The sequence below is a fragment of the Talpa occidentalis genome, unplaced genomic scaffold (genome assembly GCF_014898055.3).
Source record: "Talpa occidentalis isolate TD23 unplaced genomic scaffold, MPIMG_talOcc4v2.1 talOcc4.16, whole genome shotgun sequence".
Taxonomy (NCBI): Eukaryota; Metazoa; Chordata; class Mammalia; order Eulipotyphla; family Talpidae; genus Talpa; species Talpa occidentalis.
Genome location: NW_023601653.1, coordinates 12,855,450 through 12,877,077, shown reverse-complemented (window position 1 = coordinate 12,877,077; position 21,628 = coordinate 12,855,450). Strand labels below are relative to the sequence as shown.

The window sequence follows — 21,628 nt, the reverse complement described above, 5'->3', positions numbered from 1 at the left end:
CGCATGTGTGTCTTTGCAGGAAATATAACAGAGTGTGAGCAGTGGGATTACAGGTAATTTTTATTTTCGTCTTTCTTCTCTGTATTTTCCAAATTTTCTACAAGTTTGTAGTATCATGGTAGATCATATTATTTGCTCTAACTACACCCTAGCACCTCCCTCTCCAATGCCATGTGATTTCCCTGCTCAGTGTGGCAGGATGTTAGGTCCTAAATTCATCAGATTTGGGCTTTGCCATATGATATACTTTGGCCAATGCAATGTGATTAAATATGCCATTCCCTGTGTTGGAACAGAAGGTTTAAGGTTCATTTTGAGTTTTGCACAGTTATCTCTCTTTTTTTTTATTTTGTCATTGCCATGTTATCTATCTTTTTTGTTTTTATATCAAGCTAACATTGGCTTACAATACTGTGTATAGTTTAGGGGAATACATTCACACCTCCTCAGATATATGTTACCACTCCACTCCCACCACCAAAGCACCCACAGTCCTTTACCCTAGGCCACTGTGCCCTCTTCTTGCCCCCTTGTTCCCACCCCAACCTTTTCTCCCCCTCTAGTGGTCTCTGTCCTGCAGTTATATTTCTAGACTTTGTTTTGGTTTAGTGTTGCTTGCTACTTTGTTTTCTTCTCTATATTCTACATGAGTGAAATCATCTGGTATTTTTCTTTCTCCTTCTGACTTGTTTCACTTAATATAATCCCTTCCAGTTCCATCCATGTATCCATCCAATTCCATCCTATATTCATTGCAGCACCATTTATAATAACCAAATTATGGAAAAAATGTAAGTGCCCAACAACAGAGGAATGGATTAAGAAGTTGTGGTATATACACGCAATGGAATACTATTCAGCTGATAAAAAGGATAAAGTCTTGCCATTTTTGACAACATGCATGGAAGTTCTCTAGTGCTTTCCCAGGCATGACCCATATAGGGGTTGCTCTTTCATTCTGGGTCCTGAAATGAGAAGACAGAGCAGGGCCAGGGTGTGAGATAATAGCAAATATGTGTGTGTATGTGTGTGTGTATATACATGTGTGTGTGTGTATATATATATATATATATATATGTACATTTATTGGTCTTCAGCCAAAATTCCTGGCACAGAGCTCCAAAATCCCTTGGAAATGCCTCGGTGGTAACATTGTGTTTTGCTCTAAAGATGTGATGCTTGGTGGGCTCCTAGATGGGGCATGGGAAAGACCAAGTTGTGACTAGAAGCTTGAAATTCTCAGCCCAATCCCCTATTCCAAGGGAGAGAGGGAATGGACATAGAACTAATAATTGATTAGCCCTATGTGATGAAGCCTCCATAAAACCCCCAAATACAGAGCTTGGAGAGTTTCCTGGTGGGTGAACAGGTGGAGGTGCTGAGATCACCAACACACCATGTTGATGCCCGAGAGGACACGGAAGCTTCCAAGCCTTTCCCACATACCTTATTCCACATGTCTCTTCCACTTGGATGTTCATCTGTTTCCTTTATCATATCATTTTATCATAAATTGGTAAACAGTACATAAACTGTCTTCTTGAGTCACTCTTTCTTAAATCCAGAAAGGGGTTTCTGACCTAGAGCCAGTGGTCAGAAGCACAGGTGACAATGGACTTATGACTGGCATCTTATAGGACAGAGCCCTCACCTGTGAGTCAATGCACCTTCCAGGTAGATGGTGTCAGCATGGAGCTGAATTGTAGGACACCTCTGCAGGTGTCACGGCATTGCTTGGAGTGAGAAGATAACCCATACAAATCTGGTGTCAGGTGTGCTGTGATGTGGGGATGTTCATAAGCCACAAATAGAAAGGGGCGGATCACTTATTAAACACAATATGCTCACTTCTTCACAGAAAGTGTGGCTTTTTTACTTTTCTATATTACTATAATCTGGGCCTCCCTGGTGGCAAAAGGGGTTAAGAACAGCACTATGAAGCAATCTGCAGCCTCTGCAACACGAGTTTGATCCCCAGATGGCCAGGGAGGTGACCCACATGGCGCAGCAGACCTCTCCTGCCTCACCTGCTGCTCCCTCAGCAGTGTATTTCAGTCAGTCTGCCTGTTCTGTTCCCCACTCTGTCTCTGGTGAATCCTCTCACCCCTTGCATCTCTGGCCTGCACCCCAACTCTTGTATGCATAAATAAATAAATTTTTTAAAAAATAAATTACTATAATCTTCCTATGAGCCCCATCCTGCTGAGTAACAAGGAAACTCATTTGAGTATGGCACTGTTCCCTCCCGTCTCCGCCTCTAGAATGCCAGTTAGCACCCAGGTTCACTTATCAAGTTGCTTTGGAGATGGGGAGGTAAGGACTCAGATCCCCTGCTCCTCCTTGGAACCTCACCTTCGGAGAAATTATGTCTCTGTGTCCCTGGCCACTCTTTGCCCCGGGCATCTTCTGTGGACAGCTGTGACTAGAATATTCCAGTCTGCTCTTTCTCAGTCCAGTCAGGTCCTGGGGTCCCCCTAGCTTACTTGCTCCCTCTCAGCTCTCCAGGGATTTCTGTCCCTGAAGCAGGGCTGTGATTCCCAGCTTGGGAAATCTGCCCTGCTCCCCTGTTTTTGCAGCTTGCCAACAATACCATTAACTTCCCCCTCTGCGCTTCCCTGGGCCCCCGGGGGCCTTCTGGATACTCTCCAGGCCACGTGGGCAATGGAGACACCTGGGCTCAGCCCTGCCCTGCGGCCCAGCCAGGACCGGTGGGGCCACTGGGTCTTACTCCTCTCACTCCCCTTGTGCAGATGAGCAAGAATGCGAGCTGGAATTCCTGTCCTTGGGTGAAGGTCGTGGAAGGAAGGGGCCACCTCCCAAGGGTTGGAAATGAGGGCTCTGTGGGTTCCTGAAGCCGGAACGAGATTCTCTGCTGTTTCTCCGGGAGCCAGGCTTGGGCCCCGTCTGGCAGGATAGTTCCCATCTGGTTTTCATTTCCCCGACACAGAATGTGGGAGGCCAGGATCACACAGCATTCCCTTCTTATTCCCAAGATGCCTCTGAACTCTCTTCCTTGAATTTTTTGTTCTCATCCATGCTGAATTACTTGAATGGCTCCCAGCACACACCACACTGTTTCATACTTGGGAGCCTTTGCTTGTGCCATTTCTTCTGTCCATACTGTCTTTGCAACACCCATTTCTCTGAAAGAACTTCATTATCTGCCCCCTCCCCCCACCAACCCAAGTCCCTACCCGGGATTCTTTCTCCAGGTTGCTCCCTTCCTTCTTGGCACTTTGCACATGAACTTTATCAGAGAGAACATTCGTGTCTGTCTGCATCTATTTTTTTTTTTTGGTAACTTGAACTTTTTTCCTTAATATATTTTTTTTATATTCCCCATACAATTGCACCCCCTTATTTTGACCCCAATCACTCCTTTCCCCACGCCTCCCCCATAGTGTGTCTCTGGTTTATAGTTGCTTGTTGATTTTGATTTTTACTTTATTACAATTAGTCTTTTCCCTGGTTCCTTATTTAGGTTTTCTAGATTCCTGCTATGAGTGAGACCATCCGGTATTTTTCTTTTTCTTTCTGGCTTATTTCGCTGAGCAGGATCTATAAGGTGCTGAGGTGCGGGGTCCCCTCTGAGGCATTTCACTTTTCTGACCCCCGGCACAGAACAAGTGCTCAAAGAGTTGGTCTAAAATTAAACCTTGGTTCAAAGTTCCAGGCCATCTCTCTGTATTATTTTTTGCGACTGCATAATTAATTGTGAATTGATAATTATCTCAAAGACATTGGATTTTAAAAAAATTACTTAATGAACAGAGTTAAGAGATCTCTAAAGCTCCCTCTAGGAGACCAGAGTCCCAGGTAAGCGCAAGGCCTTTATGATTTGTTATTTCCAAATGGGGGTAGTGAGCAGCCCTGATCCCCACCTGCCCTCAGAACCTTCAGTTCTGAAAGGCCTTGAGGGAAATGAAGACCTTGTGAGCACACACAAATCATACCATGTACACCAGTTATAAAAGGGAGTCCCTCCAGCAGGCGAATCAGAAAAAGTGGTCTCTTCTAGGATTTGTGGGTGCGTAGTGTGTGGAATCAAAGTATGGCACCCGTCTGCCCCCTACTCTGGATGAGAAGACTGTTGGTAGACTTTAGCACCCCTGCCCACCTCCCTGTCCCCCACCCCCCAAGCTGGGCCTGCTGTTTAAGGCCAGGCCTTCTTACAGCTGCCCAGGCTAGAGAATGGACTTAATTGCCATCTTACCTCAAAGAGCCAATAGGGCCATGATTCCATCTGCTGGGAGTGTCTCAAGCTGAAATGTTACTTAGGGGTGTAGCAAAACTAGTATTTTCTGTTAATTTTCTTTAATAAGGCAATGTAAGTAAGGATATAGTGTTGTGATTCTTTCTCCACAAAAAAGTAACAATCCCCTTTAGGGATTGTTTCTCTTCAGTAACAATCCCCTCCTTTTGGTTTGTTCCTGTGGAAGTTCTTGTCAGATACAGTCCCCTGTGGGCATCTTTTGACCTCGGAGAGTGACAGTGAGGGTCTGGGAATCAACTTGGCCCCCTTTCTGAGTGGCCCTACAGAATTTTGTGAACCTGGCTGAAGTATGCATTTTTTCCTTTTACTTGTTATTTATTTATCTAGAATTTTATGAACTTGCCGCTCATTTACACAACCATATACTGTTGGGAGTACAACTTCACACCTCCATAGGGACACAAGCTTTCCTCACCAGCCACCAAAGTTCCTGTGCAGCTGTCCTATCACCTTCCCTCCCCGTCACTGGCTCCCCACTCCCAGCCCCCTGGTAACCACTCTATTTGCAGAGTCTAAGAATTATTTTTGCTGTTTTTTTCCCAGTTTCTTTTCTTTGATTATTTACATTATGCAAATGAGTGAACCTCTGCAGTATCTTTCACTTTCTGACTTATTTCACTTAGCATAACCACCTCCAGATCCATCCATTTTGGCACTCTTTTGACTTTTTTAATAGTTAGTTGAGTAGTATTCCTGTGAGTGCATATATATATATATATATATATATATATATATATGGCATGATTTCTTTATCTAGTCATCTGTTGATGAGTATTTAGGGTGTTTCTATGGTTTGGCTATTGTGGATAGTACTGCTATGAACATAGGGGTGCCTTACTCTCCTCGTACTTTGTGTCTTACATTCTTTAGGTAAATACTCAGCAGTGGTATTGCTGGATCATATGGTATTTCCATGTTTATCTTGTTCAGGTATCTCCATTCTGTTTTCCATAGAGGCTGCATCAAATTATATTCCCACCAACAGTGGATGAGCATTCTTTTTCTCCTTGTCCTTGCCAGCATTCATTTCCAGCCTTTTTGAAACAGGCCACTCTCACAGGGCTGAGGTGACGGCTCATTGTGGTTTTGATTTGCATTTCCCTTATAACAAGTGATGCTAAATATTTTTCATGTGCCTGGAGGCCATCAGCATGTCTTCTTTGGAGAAGTGTCTACAGAGATGTCTTTGACACACAGCAGAGAGTGAAGTGTGGTTTACTGAGGAAGCCTCCATGGAAGAGGCAGCAGAACACCTGGCAAATCCCGGGTTGACATCACTTGACAGAGAGATGTGTGTTAGATTGACTTGAAATGGACACACCCCAGAAATGGCTCCAGGGGAAGGATCATCCCGTGTACTGCTCTACCATGTATAGCAAAAGGATCTGTTTTGCATGTGCCTCTAATGTCTCAGCACTGAGCAATCTATGCAGCAGAGAGACCTTCATTGGGAAAGTTCCCTGTGGCAGGAACTGTGTGTATCCTGTTCCTTTCTGTGGACCCAGTGCCGAGGCCAATGCTCGGCTGCCATTGGAGCCAGCATGTCCTTGTGGGATGAAATCAGGGATGTGTATGTAACAGAAAACCAGGAGTTTGTAGAGTCTTCTTCCTGAAGTGACTCAGGAAGCTCCTTGCCCCAAATCACATTCCTCTACCAGGTCAAGGGAAGGAAGCCGTGCATATTCAGGCTCTTTGTACATTTGGTATTTCAAATTCAAAGCAAGCATTACTTTATGATCAAAATGAATTATCCTGACATTCTATCACATCTTATCAGACTCTTCTTTATTCAAAATGTTGTTGGTACTATTACTTAATAAACTGGAGCAAGCAATAAATTCCACTGGTCTACAGAGACTGCGGTTGGGTTCCCAGTACTAAAATGATTTTGATTATTGAGTTGGCATATACCTCTAAACATTCCTAAATCAGTGGTTGGCAGCAGCAAGATTCTGAGAGAAAGAGAAAAAAACAGCGTGCACACACACATCTAGCAGCTTCAAAGTCTCTTCCACATTAATGGATTCCTTATGGATGACATGGCTGTAATTGTGAAAGAGGACAAAGAACCAGAAAAAAAAAAAACTTATTTTTTTAAACAAAAAATTTTTTTTTAAATATTCCTTTAAAGTCAATTTTCTGAAGAGAGTTGGGGGGCAAGCTAACATAATGGAACTCTTAAAAAACGTGTGTGTCGGCAATACAATAGGGAAGGAGACGAGGCAACCACATGAAGCTGAGCACAAAGAGAGTTCATCTGTGCTCTAGGGCAGATGTCGGTGGAGAAAACAACCAGCAGAGTAGAGAGTAGTAAAGAGGGAGAATGCCAACTCATAGTAAGAAAGTCTGGGGTAGGGGTGGGCGTGGAGATGGGGGTGGAACATTCTAGAAATCAAAACAACAGACTAATCATATCATATTCCTTAAAATCTGTATAATGAAACCTGTTTATATTATCCTCAAATTAATTGTTCAATGTTCAAATTTCAGTGTTCTGGCCAATGACCCACCAACAGTTTCCTTGTTCATAACATTTTCTTTTCTGGTCCCTTGAAAAAATAACGAATGAGTTTCTCCATTTATAAAGTTCCTCTGAAATGTCTTCTGACGTCATGGAGGCTGGGAGGTCATCTTGGGACAGTGGAGGTAGTGGAGGGGTGGTGGGCGGGGGACCAGGAGGTTTGTGATTGTGAGGCAAGTTCTGATCCCATTAGCTGATGGTTGACTGACATTTTGGAACATGATTTTGCAAGAGACTGGGGAAAGGAAAAGAAGGACCATGGGAAGGAGGGACTTATAAGACAGAGAAGTCAGGAATGAACTGAGCACTCCCAGATCCGAGGAGGATTTTGTTATTGGACTCAGATCTGTAGTAAGCTTTCAGCCAGGATCTCAAGGCCCCACTCGAGAGGCCTAGTATGGGTTTTCTTATCAGCTTTGTGCTGATCTTACCAAGCAAACTGATTCTGTGAGAAAAAAGTTAACTTCTTGTTCATAAAGCAGGCTGTATGTGGGCTTAAAGATAGGCCCTCCCTAGAAAGTTGAAGGTTATAGTTTAGAAACAAATTAAGGGAAGGTGAGCTTTCCCTCCACCCCTGGAAGTGATTTCTCAGAGAAGTGACATAAATAAAAAGTAACTACTTTCATGAAAGGTTTGTCTAGTGTCCTTGATGCTAGATTTGTAATAATTTATTACTTGGAGTGAAGGACTTAAGGGGATGTTCTTCAGTTTTTCTCAACAAACCTATCAGAGGCAGAATACTGATTGGTTTAAACAGAATCTGGCTGAATATGTAATTTCTCATAGAAAACAGTAATTCTGGCCGATCTCCAGAAGCCCCTTTGTCTAAAATGTGTGACAGAGTAAAAAAGCAACAACAACAACAGACTTTGCAACCAGACAGCCCACCTTGAAGTCCACTTGCTGTGGGACCTTGTGTAAATTAATGTCTCTGAACCTCTGCTTGGAGATGAGGCAAAAATGTGCCCCACAGGCTTTCTGTGACAAGTAAAAGAGATCTTATATTTGAAAACCTGCATGGGGTTGGGCACATAGTAGGTTTGCATTAAGTGTCAGCACCATTTATTTCCTATATTCTCCTGCCCCTTCCCATCTCTTGCATTCTGATTCTTGAATTTCCTTTACCCAGTGACAGAGCCTTTTCTTGCACAATAGCAACAACAACAATAATGGCAACCAGCATAACAGCATATAAATAGTTTAACAGCATTAAGTACTTACCAAATACTTCACTTCATTTGATCCTCAGAAGAGTTCTATGAATGGATGCCATTATGGGCTCCATTTTACAGAGGCAGAGACCAAATCTCAGGGAGGTTAAGTGCTGTTTCAAATTAAGACTGTTAGAGGGAAAAAGAAGAGGAGGGTTGGGGTGGGAACAAAGCAGGGAGGGTACCTTGGTGGTGGGGGTGGTATAGCAACACACATCTGAGGTGAGAATCTAGTCCCCAAAATTATACAAAGTGTTATAAACCAATGTTACCTCAGAAAAGAAATAACAAAGCAAAAATAAATACTATTTCAATTATCCACTGTTGCATCACAAACCACCCCAAAAGTTGTGGCCTGCAGCAATGCTGTTTTATTTATCTTACGATTGTCTGAGCTGACAGACCCAGTGGGCAGTTCTTCTGCTCCAGATGGTGTTGCCTGAGGCTGTGTCTGTCTGGGGGCTGGGCTGGAACTTCCAAAGATGGTCCCCTCACATGACTGGCCATAGGTGCTGGGTGGCAGGCACCCAGTGCTCATCTGAGGTTGTCCACGGAGCACATCCATGCCACACATGTGCTCCTCCTGGGATGAGCCAGACTCCCAGAAGGTTCATTCCAAGAGGAAGGAAACAGGAGCTTCCTGTTCTCTGAAGGCCTGGCTTGGCAGTCTCAAAACGCTACTCTTGCCACTGACGGTTGCTCAGTGCACTCAAAGACCCAGTGAGATCTAAGAGCAGAGGCAACAAGTGCTCAGTGGAGGAGCAGCTGGGAGGGAAGGAGTAGATGACAGTTGCGACTATAGACTATTGACCACAAAGGCTTCACTCGAAGTCACAGAGCGAGTGAGTATCCCAGTCAAGAGGCCAACACATCAGCCTGATTTCAGAATCCATATGCTTGGCCACTAGGTCATTTACATACATGTGATAACATACAATTAAATGCCAGGTTGTTGGAAAACATGGTAAGTGCAATATAATTTCACAGGAGAGATTGGCCCAAAACAAAGAGTTTTGAAGACCCTACACTGAAAAAAGTAAACTTCCTCCCCACAGCCTGCAGAATAAAGGTTCTGGAAATGTCGCAAAGGTTATGCATCCTGAAAATTAAAACGAATTCTTTCTATATTTTTCCATTTAAAAAATTTGGATATATTTATTAAACCTCAGGTGTTTTCTGTGTGTTTGATGGGGGCTAGAGGTGAGGTGGTGGTGAGGGCAGTGGTGGTGGGTGGGGTGAGGCCTCTGACTTACCTTTCAGGTAACTCATGGCTATGTGGGAGAGATCCCAGAGGCCTAGACTTGGCCAGGGGAAGCTCCAGAGGGAAGCAGAATGTTGCCTAACTCTGATTAGGGTTTGACATGAGAGAGGAGGAAGGGAAAACATGAACAAGACAGAGTTGGCAATGAGAAATGAGTAGCTAGGTGGGTGGAGAAAGGGATTAGGTTGAGTAAAAGGGTCTGGATTTGAAAATGGGAGGGCTGATTAATAATTACTCAATAATAGGAGCTCAATTGGTGCCCCAACTTCAGAGATAGCCCATAGTAGCACTGAGAACCAGATTACAAAGAATGAAGATCCTTATGAAACACAAGCCCAGCTGTGTAAACTGTTTCAGCCTTGGCCCCACTGAAGGCAGATGCCTGGAGAGTCCTCCTGTGGGCTGGGTAGGAAGGATCACCCCAATGGCTGATCCAGGAATATCCAGGCTCACTCAACTTTCTTTCCAGTTTTATATGGAAAGGGATTAATAAGCATAAAGCACCCCGTCAGAACCCTTCTTCTAGCCCACTCCATAGTGCTCACTAACCCAAAGCTCTCTTCTAGTACCTTCCCAGTGAAGGTATGGATTTAGGGACTTTTTGGAACCATTCTGAGCAAACTTCATCTTCAGACTATTTTCCTGCTAAGGTGGCTTCTATCATTCTCATTTGCAAAACCTTTTCTCTTTCTTTCACATTTGAAAGAAACCCAGTAAGACTGTTGTCATTTTTTTTCACGTCAATTACAAATATTTAGAATCCCTGTCAAGGGAATGAAATAAAAGCAGATGTTTTCCCTTATGCTAGCCCCTAGTAATACCACATTAGAAAACAGTATTTTTCAAGTCTCGTCAAAAAATATTTCAAGGAAATAAACATTTGTTGAATGCAAACAAGAACAGAAGATGGCATTTTTAATATTCATATGGAATCCAGAGCTAAGGGATCTGAGGCCCAGAGTGACCGTGTGACCTGTGTCAGGTCCCAGGATGTGTTGTCAGCCCCATTGGAGTCTGAGCTACGTCTCTCAAATCCCAGCCAGATGTGCTTTCTGTTATTGCTGTGACTAATGGCTCGAAAAGATGATCACAGGTCCTCAGGCCTCCCTGTATCTGGGTTCTTTGCAATATAACTCAGGAGCTCTTCGTATGTCGAGGTACACTATTTCCCAACTTCTTGAATCTGGGTGCCTTTGTGACGTTCTTTGCTGGTGATAGAATTGGATAGAAGTGATGGTGTCCCATTTCTGAGGCTTGGTCTCAAGAGGCCACTGTGTGGACAAGCCGAGGCCAGCCTGCTAAAGGACTTGGAGTCACAGGGAGAAGTTTCCAGTTACACCATTAAAAGTCTGAATAGCCAATAACTTGTCAACCAGCATGTAGAGAAGAGGCTGGCATCTAAGGTCAGTGCTCACAGTGGCTCATTAAACCTAATTGAGTTCAGAAAAACTGCCCAGCTGACTCATGAACAATATATATTTCTTATTTTAAGCAGAATCTAGTATACTTTTCCTTAAAGGACCAGAGAGTGAATATTATATTTTGTGAAGCTTAAGCTCTGTCATGCCCTTTGCTATGATAAAGCCAATAAATAGATAAGCTAGATTGTAAGTAACAAATATGAACAAATATGTCCAAATAAACTATTCGCACAACCTGTACTCTGCACTCCCTTCATATGGTTCTGTATTTTGCTCACCTAAAAGATATATATATTTTTTTATTTATACAAGCACTGGGTACAGTCAGAAGTGAGGGAGGGTGAGAGAATTCACCAGAGCCAGAGTGGGGAACAGAACAGGTAGACCGATGAAATACACTGCTGAGGGGAGCAGTGGGTGTGGCAGAAGAGGTCTGCCGCACCATGTGGGACCCTCGCCGGCGGCTGGGGAATCAAACCAGCGCTGCAGAGGCTGCGGGCAGCTTCACAGCCCAGTGCTCGACCGCTGCGCCACTAGGGGAGGCCCTAAAAGATATTTCTATAACACCTACTACATGTTTGGAATTGACCAGAGACTACAAAGATAAAGATATATTATCAGTCCTTGGCCTTGAGGGACTTAAAGTTAGGGCAGACAGGGGCCTCCCTGGTGGCGCAGCAGTTGGGCGCTGGGTTGCGAAGCTGCCCGCAGCATATGCAGCACCAGCTCGATCCCCGGCCGCCAGGCGAGGGTCCCACATGGCGCGCAGACCTCTCCTGCCACCTGCTGCTCCCCTCAGCAGTGTACTTCGGTCCTTCTGCCTGTTCTGTTCCCCGCTCTGGCTCTGGTGAATTCTCCCACCCTCCCGCGCTTCTGACTGTACCCAGTGCTTGTATAAATAAATAAATCAATCTTAAAAAAAAAATAAAGTTAGGGTAGACAGACATACAATCAAAAGTGCACTTTTGAAGACTTACACTTAAAGACTTTTGAAGACTTGCACTTTTAAAGACTTACACTTTAAACAAAAGATGGAGAAGAAAGAAAATTTTGCTTTCACTTCATCCTTACTTTATTCTTCTCTATATTTGAATTGGTAGAGATCTCTATTTTAGTGCAGAATTCTTTTTTTCCCTTCTCAAATTTTTTGATTTTGCCAACTATTTACATGATTATATAATTTTGGGGGTACAACTCACAATGTCATGTCTCTATTTGGGCACATGCTTCACTCACCCTCCATTAAGACTCTAGTGCCAAGGTCCTAGCACCTCTCTCCCCTACATCCTCTTCCCTTCTCCACAGACCTTAAGGGAAGAGGTCATGTCTGTTTATCACAGTCCACAAATAAGACTTGACTTTATACCATATAGGAGCTCAGATAAATATTACTAGGTTGTGCCAGACAATATATATTTATTCCACACCATTATGTTCACAGCTCTGTGTGTGTGAATTTGATAATGCAAAAAACCCTGAGAGATGGTATAGTATAAAAATGGCATTACTTGGGTGAATTCATTTGAATTCATTGGCTCCATCAATTAGTTTCCTCACCTGTATTATTTGAGAATTGTTGGAAGAATTACAACATTCCATAGCATGGTGCCTGGAAGTAGTAGATGCCTAATTAGTGATGGTTTTTCTTATGTAAGGAGGCAAGACACGTACACCAACCCATTGGGTATATAGTCAATGGCATATAACTGGCAAAACATGAAAAATTGGACAAGAGGGGAAGAAGAAACCACATGGGCTGGAATGGACAAAACAGATTATTAATGTTTCTTAATCAAGGCTTCCTTTTAGAATACATTTCATTTTTAAATCTAATGTGGATGCTACATCTAAATGTTCAACTTTCATTCAGGGATCACTAACAGAGGTATAAAGAGAGAGAGGAATACATTTTTTTTCTAGGAGAAAAATTCCTGTATTGGATAAAAAATTCACAACAGGCACTGCTGACTCATACATATACATGAGTGTGTGTGTGTGTGTGTGTGTAATATGCATGCTACATGCATCAGGGATAGCCATAAAAATTGTTCATATGTTCAGAAACAAAGAGTTTTGACATAATTTCTAAAGTTGTAGAGATCCGCAGTTATAAGATCTTGCAATCCACACCATTTATCTCATGGTTGAGATGAAATGACTTTTTTGATGAAGTGGTGAAATGACTTTCTTGAGGCTATACAAGTAGGAAATTGTTAAGCCAGGTCTTGAACCTTATTCTTCTGGATTTCTGGCCCAAAGCTCTTACCACTAACTCCTTTCTAGTAAAGACCTAAGGAGTTGTTCCATAATGCCACTGGATAGGCCTTCTTAGAGGTATTATATAGGGGTTGAAGAGTTTCCAGTACTATGGACAGAGGTGAACGTGAACAAAAACTCTGCTAAAGTACAGCACAAAATGGTCCTTATTTACTGAACACTTGCTATATGCCAAGGTGCCTGTGTCCAGGGCTTTGCATATGTAATTCATTTATTCCACTGCATGCCATCTAGGCTAGGGCTTAATAATGAAAAGACACATGGCACTTAACTCATAGAACTTCTAGTCTCCCTACAGAACAGAGACTCCACAAGGCTTGTTTTACTGCATCTGTTTCACATGTGATTAAAAGCACCTAGAGAATAACAGCAATGGTTACCATTTAGTGACCATCAACCCCGCATCAGATACTTTTCCTGAGCACTTTCTGAGTTAGTCTGTTTAATGGCCCTTTAGAAAAGGAAATGGAGGACTAGGAAGAGGAAGTGGCTGGGAGTAAGAGGTAGAGTGAAGACTTGAACAAGATGTTTGGTATCAATGTCTGTGATGCTAACTACCATTGATACATACACTAGCCAATTGGATTCCTGCTCTTACTCTTTTTACTAAAAGATCATGCACGTTATGTCAAAATTCTGCTGTGATAGCCAGGACCCAGAAAACACACATTACTTTGTCTACAGACAAACCCTGTTCTCAGCAGATGTTTGCTTGAGTGTTTACCATATTTCAGAATATTGTGTGTGTGCATATCACATTTAGGTCAAGCTCTCAGCACATTGCTGGCCCTTGATCTACATCCTCAGCATTGTAGGCAAATGGTAACATCAGAAATAAACAGAAATTAAGAAGTAGGGGCTGCTAGAAGCAATATTACTGGATCTGAGTTTGGACAAAAATGTGCTTGTATTTTTGCAAGGCTGGGTTTGCTTTATTTAAATATAGAAACAACAAGTATCTACATAAAACTTCACACAACAGTTGAGCAATTTCTGCAGTTATATGTCAACCATCAAATTTATTATGTAATATAATTTGCCCATCAGCTTAAGCCATCCCATTGCAGCGTATGGACATACTCCTTGAGAATAAAAAACAGACTTGAACAAATTTCAGTTTCACATAAATTCTATTAAAGAAGAATAAAAAAGTAAAATGAAATTTCTCCATTTTCTTCTACCTTATGGGTTTCTTTGAGGTTTAATAATAATATAAATAAAGCAGATTTGAGATGAAATACAAAACAGTGAACAATAATTTAGAAACACTTTGAAGAAGCAAGTATTATATTCCAGTGTTGCCAGGCTTTCAACATAAGTAAGACAGAAAACAGCAAGAACTCTCATTTATTCTATCAAGAAAGCATAAATATTGGCTCTAAATGAAGCCAACCTCTTGCAGCTGTACACTAGCTCTCAATTATTAAAAAGATTCTTAAATTCCCAGGGAAACAAAATCAATTTCAGCCATATAAGTCTGTATATAAATCTACTGTGCTTTATTCCAAATATTTTCTCATCAAGGAGTTTGGAACAAAAATTTTTTTGAAAGAGAAAGTCCCCAGTTTACCCATTCCACCATTACAAATATTTGAATGACTTCCAGTAACTTTGCTTAGAAAATCTCAAGGTCTAACACGCCAAAGACAGCTCAGCATTAATGTCAATACATTTCATGATTTGGCAAGCTAACCATTCATAGCAATGGACTGGAATTCTGATTGCCATTTTCATATATTGTCTTTCACTTTTGTCACAGCACACTGAATGGTGTTACACTTGCTCTTTTGGTGAGATACTTACTTTCTGGGGTTATGTTAAAAATTCATTTTAAATTCATTCTGTTAAGGCTTAAAATGAGCTAAATGATTACTGTTTTAATCCCAAGTCAATATGTGTAGTCAGGACTTGAAAGAATTCCAATCACTATAGCCTTTATTCATATTTTCAATGGATAATAATGCTATGGGGTCATTTTCCTTGGTGCTGATTTGTTATATTTTTTATTTGTGGTAACTATGGCTGCTGGTATAGAAACTGTTGTTCACACAGCTCAAGCACAGAAATAGATATTAATTTTCTTATTAGATTTATTAAGAATCCACAATCATACATATTCACTAATGTGTGGAGAACAGAGTAGAATAGAAATGTAGTTTCCCGACTTTAATGTGCATTAGAATATCCTGGAGACTTGGTTAGAACAGGTCCCTAAGTCCCACAACCTACTGGATCAGAGATGCTTGATTTGGGTGGTGTGAGTGGAGCTGGGACTCTGATTTCTAGCAAGTTCTGATGCTGATGCTCATGTTGTCAGTTCGAGTCCATCTTTTGAGGAATAGAGATATGAAGTCACATGGTCAATAACAAAGGCTAAAGCACCTTGGGCTCCAATCTTGCTTTTCCCACTAACAAGATCCATTGATTTGGGAGTAATTTACTTAACTTATTTTGAAGTCTTTGTTTCCTCATCTGCTCAATAGGGGCTTTGTAAAGACCATAAGTTTTTATGGTCACAGCACTGGACAGATATCTGGTATGTGATTAATACATAACAACCCTGGTGACTAGAGATGATGTTGTCTCCTTTTCCAGGATTCCAGTCTTTTCTTTCAAATCCTCATATACCTGGCAAAGTATATGCTAAAGATGTCTAGGTTAGGAGTTTTCTCGTGGGTGAATTTCTCAGGTGGGCCCTAAAATTCTTGAACCTTAAGAACTTTTAACAAAATACCAAATGGAATGCTTATCTGATTTCCTGTCATTTGGATTATTTTTCATTTAAGTTGCTTGATAACCACAGCTCCAAAGCTATGTGTCCTATAAATGATCTTTTTAAGAACAACATCAGTTTATTTTCAAAATCAAACTCAAGTCTTTGGAGACTAATATCGTTTCTCTCCATATTTTGTTATTAAGAGGTCTGGTGTTCTGCCAAGGCAACATATTAATAAATTTTGCTGGAGATTTTCATTGTCATGTGAACGTTGAAATTGGCTCTCAATTACACAAAGCAGCCAATTCAACAGGATACGTGTATTGGATTTACAATGGACACGTCTGTGAAAAAATACTTTAAAATCTCTGATTTTGTGGTTTGCTTTTAATTTGTTTGAAAAGGCATGATCCACCAGTCATAAGAATCTCAGCCAATTTAGGTGAAGTTTGTTTTGAGAAATGTATAATTTTACTTTAGTCAAACGTTAGTAAATGAAATTGTCTGGCATTCAAACATTTATGTTTGTTGCTCACTTAACACAAGTCCCATTTCCATGGTAGGTGCCAGACAGGGGCTAGACTAGACAGTCACCCTATCCTTGCAGAGTTTATAGTTTAGTGAGAAGGATAAAGGCATAGGTACTAGAACTTCATTTTAACAAGCTTAAAAATCTCCAGTCTTTACCAGTTACCCAGCTGTGGAAAGTAAATTCTCTGCTTTTGTCCATGCCCTGTTAGCCATTACCACAGCTTCTGAGGCTTCCACAGCACTAGATGATCTTCCAGAAGTAGGATCCTTCTGAGCTTCTAACCAGAGGAGAACATAGCCTTTCCTATGGTTTTATTGAGCAGAACTTAGAGAAGGGAACTTAGAGAAGGGAAATCAAGGCAGCTCTGCAGCCTGCAATTAGTTGTCACATAAACTAATTAGTGCAATGACATATTGAAGCCAGTGTCAGACTGTGTGCCAAGCTTGATTTTGATTTTTAAATGATGCAGGGGTTCATGCTCACATGACCTGTTATGAACTGAATGTGTCCCCTGACTCTATATCATTGAAGCTCCAACCCCCGACAGGATGGGATGGGGCAGGAGGCCTTTGGGAGGTAATTAGGGTTAGGTAAGGTCATGAGGGTGGGGTCTTCATGATGGGATGGGTGTCCCATGAGAACAGACCAGAGAGCTTGCTTTCCATCTGCACATGTCAGAACAAGGCAGGAAGGCAGGAAGAGAACACCCACCTTGGCTGCTACCTTGACCTTGAACTTCCCAGCTTCCAGAGCCGTGAGAATAACTGTCTTGTTTAAAACACCCAGTCTGTGGCCTATCATTATGGCAGTCTGAGCAGATGAAGGCATGAACTTAGAAAGAACACAGGGATTTGTACAAAACTGTAAAAAATGCTTCAAATTTGTCTTTTATTAACCCCAAGCAGCGTCTTCTGCCTTCTCTGCCAGGCAGGCTCCTTACTGTTGCCTACACACAATTAGCTCTTTCCGGCCTCTGGTATGCACCCCTTTTTGCATTTTTCTTTACCTAAAATGCTCTCCCCGAACCTTCCACTTCTGGCTCAGAGGCTCCTCCCTAAGAAATTTTGCATGATTAACCTTTCTTCATTGCAAAGTTTGCTTCACCACCCACTCTCTTATGTCCTGCTGGTTCCAGGATGTAGGTCTCATCTCCTCACTGAGTCCATGAGCATCTCTATGACAAGATTTTTCAAATCTTTTGTGTCCTCCATTGGCCCTTTTTAGAGGTTTGTGCAAATAAAATGGGAATAAAATTGACTGAATGAAAACTGAGATAGATATTGAGAGCCAACGAATGTTCTGAGGCAAATGAATCAAGCAATGCAAGGAAATAACAATAAAACCCTGGCTCCAGAGCCTGCGGGTGGGGGTCGGAGAGGGACGTTCTGGACAAGTGAGTTTAATAGATGGCTGAAGATTTATCCTTTTAAACACTAAGGGTTTTAATAATCTTGGATGGAAACCTCCCCAATATATTCATCTTGCCTGCCTTTTAATAGGGTGCACCGTAAACAGAACCCAGCTTGGTGAGTCGGGGTGTCATTAAAAGTGGTAGGGTGCGATAACACAGGGAAGCCCTCAGGCCCTTTCGAGGCATGCAGAACCATTTGTCCTCATTCTAAATGGCTGCAGATTGCTGTGTTTTTATTGTTATTTTGTTTTTTAGCTTTTCTGGGTCCTCCCTTGCTGCTGGACTGTCAGTCTTACTCTTGCCTGTGACTGACTGTGCCATCTCTACTCCCTGCTTCTAATTTGCTGCTTCTCATCTGAAATGAGTTTGGAAATCAAATGCTCGAGCTCACTGTGGTTATTGTCATAATGATTCTTGTTAGAGATGTGTGTAAACTGAGAGCCAGGGCTGTGTGTGGGTTTGCCAGGGTCTCCAGGGCTAGCGTGTGCAGGAGATGAATGCATGTATGTCATGAATATTTAGTTCACCTTCTCTGAATCCTTTTAAATTTACTTCCTAGTCTTATTTTTTGGCTCTGAAAAGAGAATTTCTTGAAAAATACACTTTTCATATATATTAGGAATTCAGTCATGTGACATTCGATAGGTCATGATCGAGAACCTACAAAGAGGAAGATTCAGGCTGGGCACTGTAGGTGAACCCTCTAAAATGGACACTATGCTGGCTCACTCACTGTTTTCTGTAGCACACAGCACACAGTAGGTACTCAGTAAAACTTGTTGAATCAGTGAGGAGAATTTTATAATCTGAGCAGAATTAATATATTGACATACATGCACATACAAACCTACAAAAGATGGTAGTGAGTCATAACAGAAATTCGAGTATTACAGGACCCCAAATTATTTCATTCTGGAAAATTCAGGAGGACTTCATGGAAGAGTTGTTGTATTAAATGGGAATGAAAGGATGAGGCCATATTTCAACCAGCAAGAAGTTAGGGAAGCAAAAAGAGACAAGAATGCCACAGGCAAAGTCCCGATGCTGGAATGGGCAGGGTATATTTGGGAGGCGACTGAGTACATTTCGCTAGAGCACATGCAGGGGAGTAGGACATCACATCATAATGTTCTGTTGAGGTCAGAGTGTGGGTGGGCCTTGCTGTCAGGCTAGAATTTGAACTTCGTTTACTAGCTGATGGGGAGGGCAGCAATTTTTTTTGAGCTGGGTGGGGACAAGCCTGGGGCTGGGCTTTAGAAATCCTGGTAGATGTTGGAATTTGGGAGTTGAAGGGAAACAGGACTGGAGTAGAACAGGGTACTGAGGGAAGGCAACACGAGCTTCAACTGGGATGCTGGCAGTTGGGAATACCAGCCTGGCATAGATTGGGAGATGCTGCAGAGGTAGTTTAAGAAGAGTTAGCAACTGACTTATCAGAAGTGATGGAAAAAGTACACATTGGGTATCACTCCAAGTGGTGATCTTCCCAGAACTCAGAATCCAGAAGAACAGGTTTAGAGATGCTGATGAGTTAGACTTGGGAAAAGCTGAGGTGTGAGAGCAAACTGTTGATAGCTTTGCTGTAAAAAGCATGAATGGGAAACTCCCTTGAAAAAACACTAAGAAGTAAGAAATACTTATACAATGAGTGCTTTCACTAAGAAGTAAGAAATACTTATACAATGAGTGCTTTTGTAGCCCTCGCCACAAAAAGGTATTGAAATTCTGCATCTTATTTTTAGCCTCTTCTTGACATAATTATACTAACAATTGTTCTTCTCTTCAAATAGCTTTCAAGTGGACCTTCCAAAAAAATTAAAAGGAGCTAATACTTGTTTTTTTTTTTTTTTCCTGAGAGATAACTCTTGATAAGGTGTGATTTTAATGCTATGCAAAGTTCGAGCAGTATCTGACTTGTTCATCAATCAATAGTGGGTCTTCTCTGATTCAAGACAAGGAACAAGAAAACAAACTGAGAAAACGTCCCTCAAACAGAAGATGGGTCTTGACCTCTACTGTGAGAAACAGAAGTGTTTTCAGATTAGCCTGGAGTAAGTAGGGGAACTGGGATACTAGGATTCTATAGGATGGATGAGTAGGATTTTGACAGGCAAGCAGAAGGGAAAAGTGCATTGGGAAATTGTGTGTGTAACGCTGGCATGAAAGAATGACATAGTATGGCTAGGGGATGCAGGAAGCCACCTGGCTAGAGCACATGTGGAAGAATGACAGGGAGAGACCATGCTACTGAGGAACTTGACAGGGGTGTACAATGGAAGGTGGGCTGAGCCAGGTGGGATGGTCTTGTATACTGCATTGGAAGTGCATTTGCACTTTATTGGCAGTGGAAGCAAGTGCAGAGATTCACTGGGCAAGAGAAAAATTGGATAGGTTTAAGTAAGCTCTGGTAGATCTATAAAGGATGACTTGAAAATTGGGAAAAAGAGGCACAGATGAAGATGCCACTCAAGTGCTACTGAAAGCAAATGAGGACCCGAGCAAATGAAGTGATGAACCGGTGCTTAGCCTATTTCAAGCATTGAGTGTGTGCTGGTGGCCAGCTGTTCCAGCAGAACAGCAAAAGTTTTTGGTCCAGCAAAATTGGATGAGCCTCCTTTTGGAGTCAAATCAGCTTTAGCTATAGATTACTGGACCAGAGACCCTGAAAAAAAATGAGAGATTCTAGAAGATTCATACTATAGCCAGAAATCAAGGTTCATCTTTGGTTTGGGGCACAATGTTAATACAAAAGACATAGGGGAGCACAAACAATACCATGAGGTCCTCGTGGACCTGATTCCGTGTAGTAAAGTTTCTTGAAGCACACTTATTCTAGACAGGAACATTCCAGGGTTGGGGACTGGGGGTGGGGGACGGGCAACATTGCTTCGAAAAAGTCCAAGGGGGAAAACTGCAACAACTCTCCATTGAAGGAGTCTCTCTTTTAAATGCAATGGACATATTCTACCCTACAGAACTGCTCTATCCAACATGGCTGCCATAAGCCACAGGTGACTAGTGAGTCTCTGAAAAACCACTAGCCCAAATTCAGATTTGCTGTAGTTGTAAAATACATACTAGATTTCAAACACTTAGCATGAGAAAACAAATGTATAATATACCTCATTAATGCTTTTTTATTGGTTCTCAGTTGATATGATAACTTAGACCCTATGGGGTTAAATCAAATGTATTATTGAAATAAACTTATATTTTTAATTATGGCTACTAGAAAGCTGAAAGCAATTATTGTTCTGTTGGACAGGACTACCATAGAAATTTCAGTGTTGTTTGCTATTGCAAAAGTCATATAGTTCTATCTCCTCTGATATTTCTGACCTTTTTTCCTTGTAGGGAAGTTGTCAACTTGTTATTAAGAAGAAATAAAAAATTTAATAAACAGGTCAATGCATTCTTGTCTACTTTCCAGAATTGTTTATCTGCCTTTCAATGTTTCCATGGAGATTAGTGCTACTGCAGGCTTGTTTTAATGGCTATGGTGTTCTGTACAGTTTGCATATTATAAAAGTCATTTATACAAAAAGTTGGAAAGGGTTTACTATTTGGGGCCATTAAGAGGTAAGAAAGATGGAGTGGGGCAAAGGTCTCATTAATAACCTTCATATCAGGGAAAGTTGTAGCCTGACATGTTTAAATAGACTCAACCTTTCTAAAGAAGAGGTGATTGCAAAATACTCCTCTCCCACAAAGAGCTTGGAGCCAATATCTCTATTAGAACATCAAATAACAATCGCAAATTCTCAAAAACCAGAGTGCTTGAAGGATCATTTTGCTTTCACATTGGTGAACAGCAAGTAACTGTTCAGAAAGGGCATCCCTGGATTTGACAGCAGGCCTCCAATTCTTTTTTTTTTTTTCTTGTGGACTAGTGGAAATTGTAACGTTTGATCATAATACTGACCTTTAGCTTAATTTGCCCTAATTTTGCAGAACCTTCCTGCTTCACACCAACCACCCCCTCTGATTCTACAAATTTGGTATGTG

At 41.7% G+C, this 21,628-nt stretch overlaps 1 long non-coding RNA gene across 1 annotated transcript; it reads left to right on the top strand.

The window, feature by feature from the left end:
* The first annotated feature begins 18,828 nt into the window (after positions 1-18,828).
* LOC119247373 (uncharacterized) lies at positions 18,829-21,021 on the top strand. The gene is made up of 3 exons (XR_005125728.2): positions 18,829-19,337; positions 19,482-19,674; positions 20,978-21,021. It is a non-coding gene; the product is annotated as an uncharacterized LOC119247373 (long non-coding RNA).
* The last annotated feature ends 607 nt before the right edge of the window (positions 21,022-21,628 follow it).